An 18,260-nucleotide genomic window follows, 5' to 3' on the forward strand; every position below is an offset into this window, starting at 1 on the left:
TATTAACTAGTTCCTTGGTGTCATTAGTGTCAATGGAAAGTCCAGCATCTCATCATTCTGATTCCTGTCAGCTAGTTTATCCTTAGTCTTTAGTACAGCTTCCACCTGTCCTTGCATCTGAAACACATTATCAGTTTTTCTACCAAACTTTACTTGTTATCTTTGTGCAGTTCAAATGTCTAGAACACTAAAATCTACAACCAAAGTAAAAGGAAAATAAGAGAGTGAGAGAGAAAGGAAACATGGTTTTACTTGCCAAAAAAAAAAAAAAAAAAAAAAGCCAAAACCCTTAATTTCCTTATTTTAGAGTGCAATTGGTAGGATTTTCTTGTGCCCGCTACTAAGAGTGACATCATTTCAGATTTGGGTCCCTATAGACACTTCCCTCTTTTTTATCCCCCTGATACATGTCTCATAATTATTACCCATTGCCATTCCAAGGTTTTTAAATTTTCTTTTAAGAACAGAATTCAGTTTACTCAAACTCATTCTTACACAGAATTTCAAATATGTGGAACAGATACTAAAGGAGTTTCCTAACCAGAGTACAGTGTGTTAAATAGGAAGTGAGGAATTGCCTGCTTGGCCCTTCCACATGCAGCTCATGGCACTTCAGAGGTATTCTGGAGCACCCAGGCCCAGCATCTGCCACCTTCTCTGAAGGATTGAGTAACTCTCTTTCCTCAGCATTCCAAGCAATGAACAAGATCAGAGGCCATTCATATTTACTAAAAAGTCCCAATGCAAGCAGCACTCAAAACAAATGAAAAAGAATTCCTGCCTAAACTATTTTGACATTCTCTTGTTTTATTAGGTCAATACTTTTATACACTTCCTTAGAAAAATTTGGTTTATAATGTTTGATAATATATTAGCATCTAGAATTGATTAACAAATTGAATAATCATTGTGCTTTATTTAGATCCTGGTTTGTGATTACCTTTTACCAGAAAATTTCAGCTGTGAAAACTGTACTTTAAAGTAGCATTAAAAAAAAAAAAAAGTAGCCAAAGTTTGTATTCAACATTCACAACTTCTAATCTGAAATACTTCAAGGAAGCAAGCAGTGTAACATAGTGTTCCTACATAGAAACAATCTGGTATAAATATCATTCAGATATTTGCTTTGGCAAGTGTTCACTTAACAGAATGTGTGAAGAAATACACAAACCCAGTGTTAGGCAAGTACCACTAAAAAAGTATTACCATTCCAGTTAATAAAATATATTGGTTAGATTAGTACATTTCAGTTTGACTACATTTAAAAATTATTTCTACAAGGCACTAGTTTGTTTGTAGATGGAAAAAAAAAAAGTCAGGCAAAATATCAAAACAGCAAGTTCCACTTGACTCAGGCAACCTGTGAAATAAACTGTCACTGCTTTTAACTGAACAGTACTTTAATGTAACTGCCAACACCTATAAATTTTTTAGAACTCCTGGTTTTCCCATCAGATCAACCTGACCTAGTATCAGTAAAAAAGTACTTTTTCTGTCAATTCAGCTAGATCAAAACAACTATGTATAATGCGAGTCTTTTTACCAAAATTTCTCATCTCACAAAATATATTTATAACATGAAAATTTCAACAGAAAAGCCAATTTATGTTGTCTATATATAATGTGTATGTATGCATAAATTTTAGAAATATTGTTAGTTGGTTCTAGTAAATCATCCTTTGCAAATAAAAGTTATACATGCAACTTACTCAATATAAATTTGTTTTTTACCATAGTGCCCTTATTACTAAAAAATTATATAAATACACTTAAGAAAATTCAGTCCATGTACATTTTTATTCATAAAAGAAATTGTTGTACTTTTTGTACAAGATGATTTACTGGACCCAGACAGGATATGAGTACTAAGAGTTTGTTTCTGAGGGCCAAAAACTTGCAAACTAATGAACCATGATGAAGAGCGATGGTGTAAAGTTAATTACCATCTTTAGTGGTGCAGGAAAATGCTTTGATACCACTTTCTTCTAAAAGCATCAAAAAGCAAATGAGATCTGAAACAACTCAAAACAAATTTTTGCCTGGATAACCAATGAGAGATTCATCATCACATTTTCTCTCCCTTCCTCTGTATAACCAATATCAACCCAATTTAAAAGTACTATTTAAAAAAAAAAAAGTCTGACCATAATGAGAAGTATGATTTTGATTAGAAAAATTCTAAAGGTGAGAGGACCAGGAAAGAAAAGAGGAGCGCGGGGGGCGGGGCGGGGAGGCAATAGCATTGATGAACTTGGTACATTTGCTACATTTTTACATAACATTGTATATTGAAGTATGGAAATAGCACCATTATTTTTCTCTTCTACAATTTGAAAAGTAGACAGTACTAGCTCTTAAAATGAAATATATCATGTCCAGTAATCCCATTAATGTTCTTCAAAATCAGTGGCACTGCCATATGATTATTGAGATTAAGGATATTGGAAAAGAAAGAAATGAATTAAAGAAATGCTTGGAAGAGCCAAGAGAAATTCACAGCTTTGTTGATAATAGAAGCTGAAGTCACCTATATGTGAAAAAATAGAGGAAGTAATCAATATAAAATTCTTGATACAAATTGACTCGCCAAAAGACAACCCTTTAAAATATTTTAAAGTGCAGACTGCTCAGATTAAAAGTTGTAATTTATTCATAATAAATTAGAGAATTCAGATTACAATGACAAAAACATCACTGTTTCATAATAAAACATTTCTGCTTTCAAGGCACCAAAAATTGCCCACAGTTTTAGAGAATTATGTCTTAGAGCTTTCAGAGTCTCAGAAAAGTCTTAGTTTATATAAAGTATAATATCCACATAACATCATAGTGTTTTCAGAAACACTATGATACTTTAGCTTGTTACTTGACTTTTCAAATACAATATATTACATAATCTAAAGAAACATTTCTAGTTAAACAGGTGTGTATTACATAATTTGCTTTTTAAAATACTTATAAGGGAAACCAGGTTGTTTTAAAAGATAAGAGAACTAGAAATTCCAATAACATTCTCACTCATTTGAATTAAGATCAAACATTAGACAAGTTAGTGCTAATCAGATGTTATTCTGACCTATATAAAATGATTCAGCCCTCCCATATCTAGTTACTGGGGAAGAAAAATCATACTGAACTGCTTATTTATCATTTTTTTCCCTCCAGGTTGAAGGATGTCTTCTCTTGAATCTCCTATAATAAGTTGTATACATACTTCTGTTTGAGCACTTATATCATATCCTGGATATTTTAATGCTTGTATCCACATAAAATGAAGTTTTTTGTGGGCACAGCTGCATCTTATAGGATCCCTAGTGCTTAATATTAATATACATTTTATTGGTTAAATTGAAAACGTGTTCCACTGTCTCTGACACCAATATTAATGTTGCATACAGCAATACTCCACATGAAAATACTCCACATGAAATCATACAAATAACCTTTCCATAAACAAAACAGGGACAGGGAGGCTTTAGGTAGAGTACCTTTTCTGTTTCCTAAGTTGTCTTTCAAACATACTATGCTGAAACTTGCAAAGATGCCCAACTATGTTTATATTTTAATTACCTTTTAACAAATGTTTTTAACAGTAAACTTTGTACTGACTGTGGAAACCTACTGGTAATCTATCTTGAGACAGTCTATTTAGGCATAGAGTTTAAGTGACCCTTAAACCAGCACTTCTTTGCAGCTAATCGGTAGGGAACTGAATAACTTAGTTTGTAAGTGGTCTACTGCCTTGAGAATAAAAAACTGAGAATACAACTTTTCACACAAGAAGTCGGGAAGATTCTTTCCCAACAGAAACAAAGGCATTTGAACATATAATTCTAATGTAGATAAGTTTCTTTAGGAAAGAATACCTGGAAGTGGGAAATAGAGGATATTTCTCTCAATTGTTAATAAGGTTATTTAATAAGGTTATTTTCTCTGCAAAGTATATGCTACCTATACACACGTCTGACTTCCTCAGTCTGGGAGCATACATTATATTTAAAAGGATTTTAACCCCTACTTCAATGCAAGTGAGCACCAGCCCACACACCTAAGGGTACCAACTGAGACCAGTATATACACTCTTGCATATGTGCATGTGCCCTGCTTCTTTTCCTTGTGTTTCCATGTCTAATGAAGAAAACTGCTTTCACTTTACCTCTTTAACATCAGGCCTCACTCCTTTTCCAAATTTCAGATTCCAGCCCATGTGGCCTATTTTAGTAACAATGTTTCATACACTCTCACAGCCTTTGTACTTCTGCAAGTACAGCATCCTCTCCACTCTTTACCTGCTGTTTCCTCTGCTTAGGACTCATTCTAGTGCATACAAGCCCATGACTGATTACTGCCCACACTTCAAGAGCAGATTTAACAGTAAGCTTCTATAGAAGCCAGCTCTTCAAACTTGGGTGAAAATACTCATAAGCAATTCACCTGAAGAACCTGTACAGATTATCCATTCTGTACTTTGTTCCTTATTTAAAGTGTTATCTTTGAAGGGAGGGCCTGTGTCTTATGCACTATCAAATTTCCAGCAGTACAAAGCAACAGGGCAGTCTGGAGACAGAGCAAATATTTTGGAGTTGTGGAGGCTATAGCTTAGTAGCAATGTATTTTGGGCAAGTCTCAGTCTCACTATGGATTGGTTTCATCATCTGTAAAATAGGTATAACACTGCTTGCTTTGCAGGGTTGTTAAGTACTTAAATATGTGTTCAGTGCCCTTTCTAAGCCCTGTCCATGCATTTTCTTATCTATTACTTGTCACAACCCTATGAGATAGTGTTTTATCCCAGATTTTGTAGCTAAGAAATTGAAATTTAGATGAAGTAACTTGCCAAAAGATACATGGCTTATAAGTGCACAGCCAGAATTTGAGCTCTGGGCAGTCAGACACACCAGATCACCTCTAAGTTCTACACTGCATTTCACTTTCATTACCTCTGGAGAATGGTTCAATTAATTGCCTTTAGTTGGCAGTTTGACTATATAAGGATTTGATATTTGAGGATCTTCATTTTCACATCTTTTTAGCTTTCAGAAAGTATTACAGGGTAGTACTTTTGCTTTTCATTCAGAGTAAATTGTATAGATTCAAAAAGAATTGTAATGTGTTTTTAATCTTAAGTTTTTCTTATAGGCCTTAATATATAAATACATTAAATCCTTCCTTCACTTCTAGAGAGACCTTGATACTAAATGCTCTCATTCAAGATATTACCTCTATGGGCTTCTAAAGCATTCTACTGTCATCCAGGAGACCCTGAACTTGCTTAGATGAGAGCCTTAGTCCCTTTCTTTCTGTCATTCTTATATCTTCAACAATCAATTTGCTTTAAAAATACATCTTTACAATTGTATTTTAATTTTTATTTGACTACAGAGAATGGCTGCCTCCCAACAAACCTGCAGATAAGAAACTAAACAAAGAAATAAGCTATATTAAGAACCAAACTCCCCTAATATTGAAATTCTCAATCTTTAAAAAATGCCTTTTCTTTTTTTTTTCTAAACATAGCAGTTTATTTTTTCTTGAAGCAATCATATAGTTAGCTTATGGTGGGTCTTGAGAGTGAAACATTTGAATTCATTCTGTAATCATTGGAAAACTGATGACACAAAAGTATAAAATGCTTTTCAAAGAGTTAGCTGGTAGATTTTAGTAGGAATTCAAAACAATATGTAGTAGACAGTTAAAATATTGGAGATGCAGGATGTGAGAACATGACTCTAGTAGGGGCATGAGGAATGCAGAGGGATGCTTTTAAAATGCAGTGTGAAGCAAGAATCCATAGAATTTGCTGTTTGGCAGAACATAAAAGTACTGGGGAAGGAGAAAAGGGAGGAGTTATAGGTTTCTCTAATTTTTTTTTTTAAATAATAAAGTTTTTATTTAAATGGAGTCAGGTTGTTGAGTGACGAGAGTAAACACCAGAAACTGCAGGTGTGGAAAGCAGATTAGAATGCTGGATTTGAGAAAAAGACAAACAATTTTATTACAGATATCTCACGTAAAGGCAATTCATTGGCATCTTATATATCATGTATAAGAGCAAGATTACTTTGAATTAATTATATATTCCAAAAATCAAAGTCTTAAATTCTGTTTTCCTTAAATGACTTCTAAATCATAAAAAGGTGTCTTCCTGGAAATACCTCATCCATTTTGGTCCTATACAAAACTGAGAATGCTTTGTAAATATCCAACAAGTATTGAGACATATCGCACAACACTTTTTTCTAGAAATGACATTTTTTAAATCCCTCAAATACCCTATTATGCCTAAAAGAGACCTTTCGTAGTATGTGCTTTGTTCTTCAAATAAATGAATGTATAAGAATATTACCAGTGGACAGTCGAACTATACAACAGTGATCAAAGATAACAATATCAGATTTGGAGCTGTCCATATGTTAGTGATAATTGAGTTAAGAAAATTTTAATACACTGAGATCTAATACAGAGGAGCAAAAGGACTAGGGACACATCTTATGTTATGATTAGATTTAAGGTATGGAGAAGAAAGCAAGAGCCAAAGTGAAAGAGTGGGTAATGTTACGGAAATGAGGGAGTACAAAGAATAGAGGGTGTATTGAAATGGGAAATGCTGTAGAAAACATAGGAGAGAGAGGGAGTGAGAGACAGTTACTGAGTAGTGTGCATTCAATGAAAAAGCCAAATGAGTAGGAGAGAATGAAAGTTTTTGAGTTTGGGCATTTGTCTCACACCCAAAATTTGTAACATTGGTTTGGTTCAAAAACACAGGTAAATGCAAATCAGCCCTCATCTTGATTCTTCACCCTGAATACACATATAGCTTACTTGAATTCTCAGTGCAGCTGACCATGCATCTGTGCCAATCACACAATTCAGAAACCTTTTTTTTATTTGCCAGGTATTGTTTGAGCATGAAAAAATAAAATCAAATGACGCAAATAGCCTTTCTGTGGCCTCATTGTTTGCTAAAACTGTGATTGGATAAGGTCCAGTAATACTTTAAGATAGGCCCAGACATAAATAAAAGGCAATGTGTGTTTTGAAAGAAACTCCTAAAAAAGTCACATGATTTCATACTTTTAATTGGCTTTAGAAATCAGAGTCCAACATCTTATTTATGGAGAAAAAAATTCTTAGGCCAAAGGCAGTCAAATGACCTGCCCAACTTCACCGAGCTATTCATTGGTGAAGCTAGAACCAGAAACAGTGGAATGTCCATTTCCACTCTGCTGCTTGTTTTATATGCCTGATCACCTCCACGTGAATTCTCAAACTCCCAGATGCCAACATTTTTGCTCTGGCATATTCTGAAAATACATATCTTTTTTCTATATGGATCAACCTAGTGACAGCAGGAGTATATTTTTATTATCTGAGACGGTCTCCAATTAACAGTTTCTACTATTACAAACTGAATTTGTTAAGCAAAATTTTAATCAAATATTTAATATAAGTTGTTAAGCAAATTAGTTCAGTTGAACAACTTCCCATATTTTAACTGCCTGTCATTCAGGTTCTCAGGTTGGAAACTAGAAAATACTTGATTACCTTTCCCATGAGGATTTTGAAATGGTCTTTGTGATTGATAACATTTACATTTAAGTATATTATTTTATAGTGAAACTGTGCAGGTAGCATTAGCTCAAGTTCCTGTTTGATAAGGCCAATTAACATTTCCTTCTATCCCTCCTTTGCTGTTTCTGACCTTGACAAGTGAAACAATTCCCTAATTGTTAAAGATATTTGATAGTTTATTTAAAGCATTCTTTCTAAACCATGATATATTCAGTATGTCACTCCATGAAATGTTGCTTTTTATTAATGATAGGAACATATCTGGTGTAAGTTAGTTTGGTTTGACCAGTATTTACAATTAAAATATTTTTTCTACAAGATCATTTCAGAAATCTCAGCTCAAACTAACATTTAGTTTGACAACACCTTAGTAAAACAAGCCAAAGTGATCACACACACACACACACACACACACACACACACACACACACATACACACACACCAGTCCTTTTGGAACTGTGGATCAAAGAAAATCATCACTAGATAATCATCATATTCTTGAAAAGTCATCTATCAGGCCCATCTAAACAGAGGGCAGACTGACATAAGAACAATAATAAAGTACCAGAATTTAATGTAGCACAAGATATAATTTATTTTCTAAGATTTTCTGCAGTTCTGTGCTTAGGTGGCAATGAGGTTACCCAGGTCAAAACAGTATGCATGGGTGTCTAACCAGACAGGTAGGTTCTGGCAGATACCAACTGACTGGGAGAGCCTCAGGAATGCTGTTGGAGGTAGAGAAAAGGCTGGGAGGAGCATGACATTGCTATTCTTTAGACTGCAGTCCAGGCAGTCAGGAAGGCCAAGCACTACCTGGAGAGAACTATTGTTCTGGGTAACCAAGGCCCAGGCTCCAGGAGGGCAGTGAACTGGAAAGGTAGGTCCAGGAGAACAGGTGAGAGTAGGGCTGAAGCACCATCTCTTAAAAAAAAAAAAAAAAAAATTCTTCCCCACTTTGTTCTGTGTGCTACATGTGGCCACCACAGGCCTTGATCATGGATTATTACCAGAAAGAGGTTAGAAGTCTGACTGGGAATTCTACCCTACCTCAAGACATAGGAACTAGAACTACATAGGGCACAGGTTTTTGCCATTTTAAATCATAGATTATTGATTTCTCTATTTCAAACTCTGCTGCAAACTTTGAAAGGAAGCTACTATTATACCTTATTTTATATATATATGCCTATTATACTGTTGGTGGTGCAATTAGAAATAACAAGATTTAAATTTGTGAGCTATATCAATATTATGAGGGAATTGAAATAATAAAATGATAGTTGGTATCATTAGTTGGTAGGGGAGACTATCCTGGCCAATTAGATCACAATACATTAAATTCACCACTTCACATTGTCGAAAATAAAGTATTAAATCTGAGTAGTTAACATATATGTGTTTTTGTTGTCTGCTCAAACATTTAATGATGCATTCTACTCAGAATTACTTTCCTGTATCTCATATACTTTCATGGGTTTTCTTATTACCTATACTGACTTCTCCAATCCCAAAATGGACACTAGCTCAAGCACCATCTCTTAAAAAAAAAAAAAAAATCATGTTCAAGCCAGGCACAGTGGTGCACACCTATAATCCCAGCGGCTCAGAGGCTGAGGCAGGAAAATTGTGAGTTCAAAGCCAGCCTCAGCAATGGGGAGGCACTAAGCAACTCAGTGAGACTGTGTCTCTAAATAAAATACAAAAAAGGGCTGGGGATGTGGCACCTCTGGGTTCAATCCTTGGTATAAAAAAAAGTCATATTCAAAACAAAAATGATAATTATTTCTTATCCATATGCTCCATTTCTCTGATTATATTCTCTCATTCTGACCTTATCACAAAAGTAAATGTAGGTAAGGTTTCCATGTTTTTTGGTTAAAAGACTAAAGATGAAGCTGCAGCTCTCTCTATTGCAAAATATAGTGCAGCTCTCGGGGTTAAAACATGTTTAAGAACTTTTAGGAAAACCCCTCCCAAAATGCATATGAGAAAGAGAACACTCAGAGGCAGAGGGTGTGAAGCCAAAGAGAGGAGAGAACCAGAAGACATGGGCCTCCCAAGGCCAACTCATTCTCACAGTGCCATACAATCAGGAAGGAATGAGATGAAACTGATCCTTCAGTACATAGATGAGGAAAACAGCTTTCTAGGCCCTTCCAAGAGGGGCTTTTGTCTCATTATTTTATAGCATCACCTTATTTTTGTATGAGGCATTTAGATATTCATAGTGGACTAATCATTGTACTATATCCAACCACGAGTGTGCTGTCGTGCCTATTTTCTTGGATCATTCATGACATATCCCTCCCTTAGATAAAATAATCAGTTGTATATTAAATATTCCATACATTTAAAAGATATGTAGACAATAGGGATTGAAAGAGTTGACACACAACAATTTCACATGAGTACACAATAGGATCACAACTCTTCAACTCATGCTTCAGAGCCTGAGCCACCATATGCCTTTCTTTGCCTTCCCTGGTTACCTGGAATCTCAGAATCCCATGCCCTAAGGGCCAGGAGCTGCCTCACTTTTCCCAGATCTGTCTCCAGGCATGGGTTGTTCCATCTGTGTGAAACACCTGGGCCTGAGGGATGCTCATGTGGCAGATGTTTGTAAGGAATCTTAATAAAGCTTGGATATGTGGGCAGGAGTGGCCACATGAATAATCTTTGAGAATTCTCACTTACAGGAAGGGGTTTTGGGTGGGAAGAAAAAGGCTGGGCTGTGGGCTTTACCTCTATTTGTATTCTTTTTCTAGTCTTATGAATGTTACGGAAAGGCCTCTATGTACACCTCAGTAGCTGATTTTCCCTAGCATTGCTATTGTGTAAATTCCCAAGAGGTTGGCAAAAGATCTCTAAATTTTATAAAGTGTGTTTTGCTAAGAAACCGTCATTTCATACTGAGTCCACATTACTTTAGATTGCTTTTCCCAACATGTCTCAGCAAAATATTGTACAACCTGATTAAACAAAACCTCATTCCCATACAGCTCCACCTTCCTTACTTGGCAAAGCTTTAATCTGGTAACACCCTTTAAAGGCCATCCTTTCAACCTCATTAAAAGGAAATAGCCAGTAGAACTCAATACAATGCTTTTTTTAAAAAAAAAATGAATTGTATTTCTGACCATAGGTCAGGTAAAATTGAAGAAAACGCATTCCTATAGGAAAAACACACTTAAAATGTTTTTTCTCACTCATCATCTATTTTTTAAAATTAATCTTACTAAGTTAAATAAACAATATGAAAAAAAAACCCTGACATAAACAAGATGAACACCTCATGGGATCACTGTGATATTTATCCCCCTAATACTTCCAAGCCATAGTAATAATACTTTAGTATTTATTGAGAACTTCTACAGGCATTCAAGGAACATATGTACAATTCAATGTTGAAAATCAGACCTTAAAAATAGGAAGCAAGATAAAACACTTCTAGTCTGGATCCAGGGGCAAGAAAGATTCTTTTACCTTGTCAGTAGGTAGGAATTGAATGTACTTGGTGAAAAGGCAAGAGGGCATTTCATAATTCTATTCTCTGTTCTCCTGCCATAATTTATTAAACTCATGTTTTTTTACAGGGTATATGTTTGAATCACAGACCAACTTGCCAGCAGCCCCACTTGGAAAATATTTAAACTAAAGGATGCTTGCTTTATCTGTCAAAATACAGAAAGCAAGTCTAAGTATACCAAGGAATATCTAGTTAAGTGTAAAGATTTAGGGCATTTAGGAATATTCCAAGTCTAACTATGGAAGGTATTATATCATCTGGCTTTCATATATCCAGGCCACTAACCATTAGCCAGAATCTAAGATAATCGGAACTAGAGCTCATAAACATGGGCAAGAATGAAAGAGAAAGTTTGGGCACTGTTTTTTCAGGGTATTGTTCCTAAAAAAATAATGACTTTAATAAAAATAATGGCTGTAAAATCCACTGAGTCTTTCATCGCAAGTAGGTTTTCTCTTTGGATGTTAAAATTCAGTAGGAATGCAGTACATAGGCAGCAACGTCTGATTTTCTAACATTAACTACTGTGAGTCATTGAATTACCAGAGCCCTATGTGGCATAAATGATGAACTGGCCACACTGTACACACCCAATGTGTCATACTGATGACGCTTGAGGTAGACTGTTCATAAACCATCTGGATTCCTCAACATAAAACTATTTGGAAGTAACTCATCCCAGTGACAGTGTTCACTAAATTCTGCATTATCCAAATATAAACCTACTTATCATAAATTCCTGAGGCCTGACTAACTATCCTTAATTATTCAAACCATTGTTAAGTCTCCAGTGAAAGTTCTGAACCACAAATGTGGCCCATAGAGGCTGACTTGGGAAATACCACCATAGACATTCAATAAAATTTGTCGAGTTGAAGTTGCAGTCTCAGAAGTAAAGCTTTTTCGAGGATGCCAGTGCAACATAGGAAAAACATCTGCCTTATCATCTTACTCACTTTTGAAACAGGACACTCTATCTTCTTTAATATGGTACAATGTATAATCCATTATGGCAAAATCATTGTTTTCAAAGAAACTGGTAAAATGGAGGGAGATGGCTGCAAAAAATATGCTATTTGCATTAGACATAAGGAGGGAGAGGTAAAAACTGGGAGGAGCCACGCAAACTTTATCAGGTTTTTGTACTTGCTCTTCCCACTACCTAGATTTACTTTTCTTTAATATAGCTACATGAATACTTCCCTGCAGCCTTCAGGTTTCTACCTAAATATTACCTTAATCAAAGAGATTTTCTCTGTCTACATTGTATAAATTAGCATCCCTTTTCTGTATCACTCTCTACCCTCTTACTTTACTTTTATTTTCTTTATAACCCTCGACCTATCATGTATCTATTTTCATACCTTTTTTTCTTTTCTATATAAAATATGCTTCTTAAAGACAGGGAATATGTTAAGCATATTAACATTATTTTCTCAGCCCATAGTAGGTCCTCAATAAATATTTATGGAGGGAATAAATGGAGTAATTATTAAGGTGTTTATAGATCCAGATTAATTACTTTTGAAAGTTCTCATCCATTTTTGCATTAAATATGGTAAATTGTTCCCTTTGGAGAAGAGAAATACTCCCAACATCTGAAACTTATTTAATAGAGCAGTACCTATGAAAAAATGCAGTGTATACAAACTTACACAACTGAGTGTCAATACCTGAATACTCTCAGAATTAAATTTGCTTACTGGGATACTCAGTGACAGATAGCTAACATAATTACTAACATAACATAATAGCTTCCCTATGTATAGATTAAAACCACATTAATTTCCATAAATGTTACTAAGACAACTAGATATCTATTTGTAAAAGAATCAAATTAGATCCTGTGCCTCATACTGTATACAAAATAAAAATTAAATGTACTACAGACCTAAATTTAAAAACTAAAACTATATTACTCTTAGAAGAAAGCATGAGCAAATCCACTTGGCACAGCAAATCTTCATGACTTGAATTAGGCGATGGTTTCTTGGATGTAACTCCAAATGAATAAGCAACAAAAAGGAATTAATTGGACTTCTTCAAAATTAAATTTTTGTGTTTCAAAAGACACCAACAAAAAGTGAAGACAACTCACAGAATGGGAGAAAATATTTACAAATCATGTATCTGACTTGTATCTAGAATATATAAAGAACTCTTATGACTAAATAAAAACAAACCCAACCCAATTAAAATGGGGAGAAGGATTGAACAGACATTTTTCCAAATAGACTTCTCCAGAGAGAGTATAAAAATGGCCAATAAGTCCATGAAAGGATCATATGTCCATCAATTGATGAATGTACCAACGTTTGTTGGATATCCATATGATGGAATATTATTTGGCAAAAAAAAATAATGACATATTGATACATGCAACACATAGCATAGATAAACATTGAAAACATCATGTGAATGGAAAGTCATAAAAATCACATATTACATGATTCCATTTGTATGAAAACACAGAATTAGGAATATCTGTAGAGCCATAAAATAATTTATTATCTAATACAGGTTGTGAATGGGGGATAAATGCTGATGGGTTATAGGGATATGATGACAAAGATGACAGTGTTTGAAAATTAGCAGTGATGATTTATACAACTCTGTGAATGCCCAACAACAACAAAAAAACACACTGAATTATATATATTTTAAATGGGTGGGTTTATGGCATGTAAAGTATATTTAAATAAAGTTATTTTTAAAAAGTATGGATGATTCAAATATAATAACAACTGGATACCACAAGATAACTATTATGCTATATATTAGGGTTACCTGGGAGAGCATGAAACTTTCTCCTGACTGGCTCAAATTATACAAAGGCAATAGAATTCTTCCCTGTGAGGCCATTTCTAGTCATAAATAATACAAAAGCCATTGCTCAAATTTTCTTCTCACCTGTTGCTTCAGTGTCTGAAAATCCTTTTACAGATTATCCTGTGGAGTAAGTTGTGAAGGACCTTAGTCAAACAGAAACACTGTATGTGGAGATACATAGTACATTAGCTTATTAACTTTCATAAGAATAAGCTTATGAACTTAGCCAGGCATTTCAGTAAGGCCCTCAAGGGAGTAAATGTTAATTAAAGTTTAAGAGAAAAGGAAAAGATTTGGTACTTTGGCATGCTTCCCAAAGCAGTTCTTTTTCAGAAGTAAAATCTGAGAAACACGCTCACCAAAGACAGACCAAAGACTTTTTGTGTATCATAACTTAACCCGCTTTGTCCCACATCTTGTGCCATATAAGTCAGCTCTAGCCATCTAGGCTAGATTTATACAATTTTACTCTTTTGTTCTTTAAGCTTTAGTGGGCAAGTGGTAAATCTCGGATTATACATCATAATCCTTGGCAGTGAAAAGCCACTAAAGTATTTTTAAGAAGGCAGGACACCATGATCAGGTGTTTTAGAAATATTTCTGGCTACAATGTGGAGAACAGATTAGTAAGAAATAGGCTGCAGGTAGAGAGATAATCTAGGGACCACCAACCCACCAAATTAGTATAATTGCAAAGTGAACATATCTGAGTTACAATAGATGCAGAAAAAAAAGGAGGGGGTGCTTATCTAAATTTCTCTTATCTGACTAACACAAAGAGTCAGCTGCCACAAATTGCCCCTCCAGGAAATCTATAGCCATAGCCAGGGAGGCAGCTGGCCCTGGGCACTGGGACATTCCAAAAAAAAAAAATGTATAAACAAGCTTCATTAGAACCTTCTATCATTTGAATTCCTACCCTTCCTCTTTACTAAGTGGGTCTAGAAACTCTTATCTACTTGTTCAGGAAGTCACTGTACAGGGGGTGCTCCCCCATGCATGTGAAAATAAACTTGTCCTATTACTCCAATGTCAGTTAATGTTCAGCCTCTCCTCACATCCCTGTCACTCAAAGTTGGCAAAAGGTTTTTTTCTCCCAACAAGAGGTTAGGAGGTTTTTGAAAAGATATTTGGACTAGGGTAGTTACAGAGGGAAGAAGCATGTTTCAAGTAGAATCAACTGGGTTTGGGATTTGTATATAGTCAGGAAGAGTAGGAAGGAATCTCTTTCAAGAGCCCTTCAAAAACTAATGCTGTACTCGCTAATCCATCAAAATGTAGAGTGTGCCACAAAACTTTGCGTGTAGGTAGAACTAGAGCAGATAAAAGGAGGTAACAGAATTGCTCCTGGGGAAAAAGAATTGCCTTCTTCAGCAAATCATCTTGGTAAACCATCTTTCACTCTGCTTTTGAAGTTCAGCTAAAATGAATTAAACACTGTACAAAATATGATGCTTGCATAATGAAGAAGAATGTTTTGCTTTAACTAGAGACAGATGAGGCACGTTTTGCAAGCCCACAGAAAGCAGTAGGGGAATAGCACAAGGTAAGAAAGCCAGCGCAGCAAAGCCCCAGAAGCCAGGGCCTGAGAAAGTGCAGGCCAGCGGCCAGGATGGCTAGTGAACAAGGATGTCTGTGCTGTGCTATAATGTCCTCCTATCTCAGGAAATACACAAGATCATTGACCCAGCTAGTAGAAAATGTGTTTTAGGGAGATAAATGAAAACACGTGCTCATTTTAGGTTCTTGCAGAATGAATAGAAGGGGATGCTTAAAAGAGGAAGAGATAGGAAAGAGATTTCCACACTGTGGAAGCTGAGAATGAAAGGGTAAAATGAGAAGAACAACCCCCTTGAGATTCAGAACTCCCTGAGGAGTGGAGCTCCTGGGAGTGATGGAAGGAGAAACAGGAAAATTATGTGTTTCACACTACATAAGAGACCCAGGGTATGGATAAAAGTGGGGCCATTTTTATTCAAGGAAAATAAACTAAATGACTAGGGCCACACAGATAGCCAATACCTCCTGTAAGCAAACACCTACATGAGGAGTGTTTTAATGATCTTTTTAGAAATTGAACTTCTGAATTTCTTCACCCTTTATTTCTGTGCAAAAATGAAAGTACTCTATTTGTGATTCTAGGTTATCTTGGACAATGAATCTGAGTATTAAGAGAGCTATTATCTTATTATTTGAATTCTTCTCCAGTGAGGCCCCCTTGAATCAGAACAGTTGAAGAAAATAATGTACTTGGACATTATCCTCATAGATTCATCTTTTATACAGTTATATCCATTCTGGTTTTCACAGGCTCCTGGAGACGTCACTGTATTTACAAAGTTACTGGTTTTCTCTGTGATTACCTCAGGAACTCAAATGAAAAAAATTAGATTATTTTCGACATTTGTCAAAATCAATCTGCAGTATACTTTTAATTTTCGAATAATAGTTAATAAAATCCACCTTGAAAACAAACTAGACTATGAAGAGTTTTAAAGTTGAAAGCCATAGACACTTTAGTGGAGTCTCCTCTAATTTGTGATAAAAGGTGTAAAATTATTTACATTATTTCAGTTTTGTAATGTGTGTACATTTATAACTTTGCATTATTCAGGTACTGTGGATTCTGTGGAAATTTTTATTTACTCTTTTCAGTAGTGACAAAAAAATATGAACATTAGCATTATAACTGATCACTAGCTCTTCTTATGTCTATTATCTGCCATGCACAATTTTCTGTAATGGACAATAATGCTCCATGGTGCCATTGAGCCAGCGTAACATTGTCAGCCTAATGCACTAAACAGATGACAATTAAAATTAAGAATATTTTTATATTTGAAAGATAATGATTCCTAACATCATCTAATAGAAAGGATATGCTTCTAGATCTTTCATGTTAAACCAATTCTACAGTAACACTTTGGCATATACCTAGAAATAGACTTTCCACACAGTTAAGTAAAACTCACTATCTCTAACTTTGCAATGAAATGACATTTTTGCAACAGCTCCACAAAACAAGAAGTAAACAAAACATTTCTGCTTTTGGACATAAAAATTCAGGAAGTGAAACACAACTAGCTCCTTTTCCTATTTCCAGTGTGTTGACTATATCATCTGAGCATAACTGGTTATTTTACAATCATCAAACACATATCTGCCATTTGCGGCAATCTCAAGAATTGCAATAAGGTGTTTATCAACAAAAATTTTCCCCCCACCTTCAAAGCCATCAATGAAGAGTTGAACTCTTGATAAAAGATTCTATTTGTTCATGTCCATGAAATGGAATCACTAAAAGTTAATCTTTATGAACACTTTATCAATAGAGTATATTTTGAACTTTTCTGGAGGGTTTTAACAAAGCAGTGCTAGAGAGAAATACATTTATCATAAAAATCCGGGAAATGATGAAAAGTTGCATTTTGTTAATTACAAGGGAAAAGAAGTCAACACCAAAGTTAATAATTAGCATTAGTAACTGTTATTTCCTCAGAGACTAACACACGATATGTGATTCAGTTTTCTAATCTAAAACATACCAGTTTTCAAACCTTAAAACTCTTTTTTTAAAAAAATAGCTAAAATGAAAGGTTATAATTCAGAATCTCTCTCTCCATCAACTTTAAATACATTAGCTTTGTGTGAATTTTTATCCCCAAAATTAAGATAACTAATGAAACTGGGGTCATGGCTAAAAGTCTGCTGTCCTTGTGGGAATGGTAGAAGTATGAGGAATTCCTGACGTGTCTCTCTCCCACTGCCCTTTCTTCATCACAAAATTGCTTCAAATTTGCTCAAAAGAAACTCTTATAGTCCTTTAGACTCATTCTCCACAGAAGAGGAAAAAGATTCAGAGAATGTAAATGATTTTCCCAAGGTCACAAAACTAAAAATAACAAGACAGGAGCTAGAAAATAGTGAGTAGGGAGGTTTTTTTTTTTTTTTTTTTTTCTGCTAAGAATTTGTTGTGATTGTTATTAGTTCAAATATGTTGACTTGGGGAGAGATTGATTCAGGTAAGCCAGCTAAAAATACTCATACCTGCTGTTTCCCAATATCACAAGGATAGAAAAAAAAAAATTTGGAACACAGGAATAAAAAAAAAAAAATGGTTCACAGAACAAGTGAGACACTGCATATGTGCTGTAGTTTTTAAGCTTCTGGGCCAAAATCACACTTATGATCTTGGTAACGAAAAGGAATCTTGTTCCTGGAATGCTTGTAGAGACCTGAATTGGTCATAAGCTTCTTAGGAAAGAATTCATCCTTTGTTTGATACTGCAGTGATTCTTGATCAGAAAGGCAAGCAAACCTCTTTTATTA

This window comes from Marmota flaviventris, chromosome 11 (assembly GCF_047511675.1).
Source record: "Marmota flaviventris isolate mMarFla1 chromosome 11, mMarFla1.hap1, whole genome shotgun sequence".
NCBI classification, from domain to species: domain Eukaryota; kingdom Metazoa; phylum Chordata; class Mammalia; order Rodentia; family Sciuridae; genus Marmota; species Marmota flaviventris.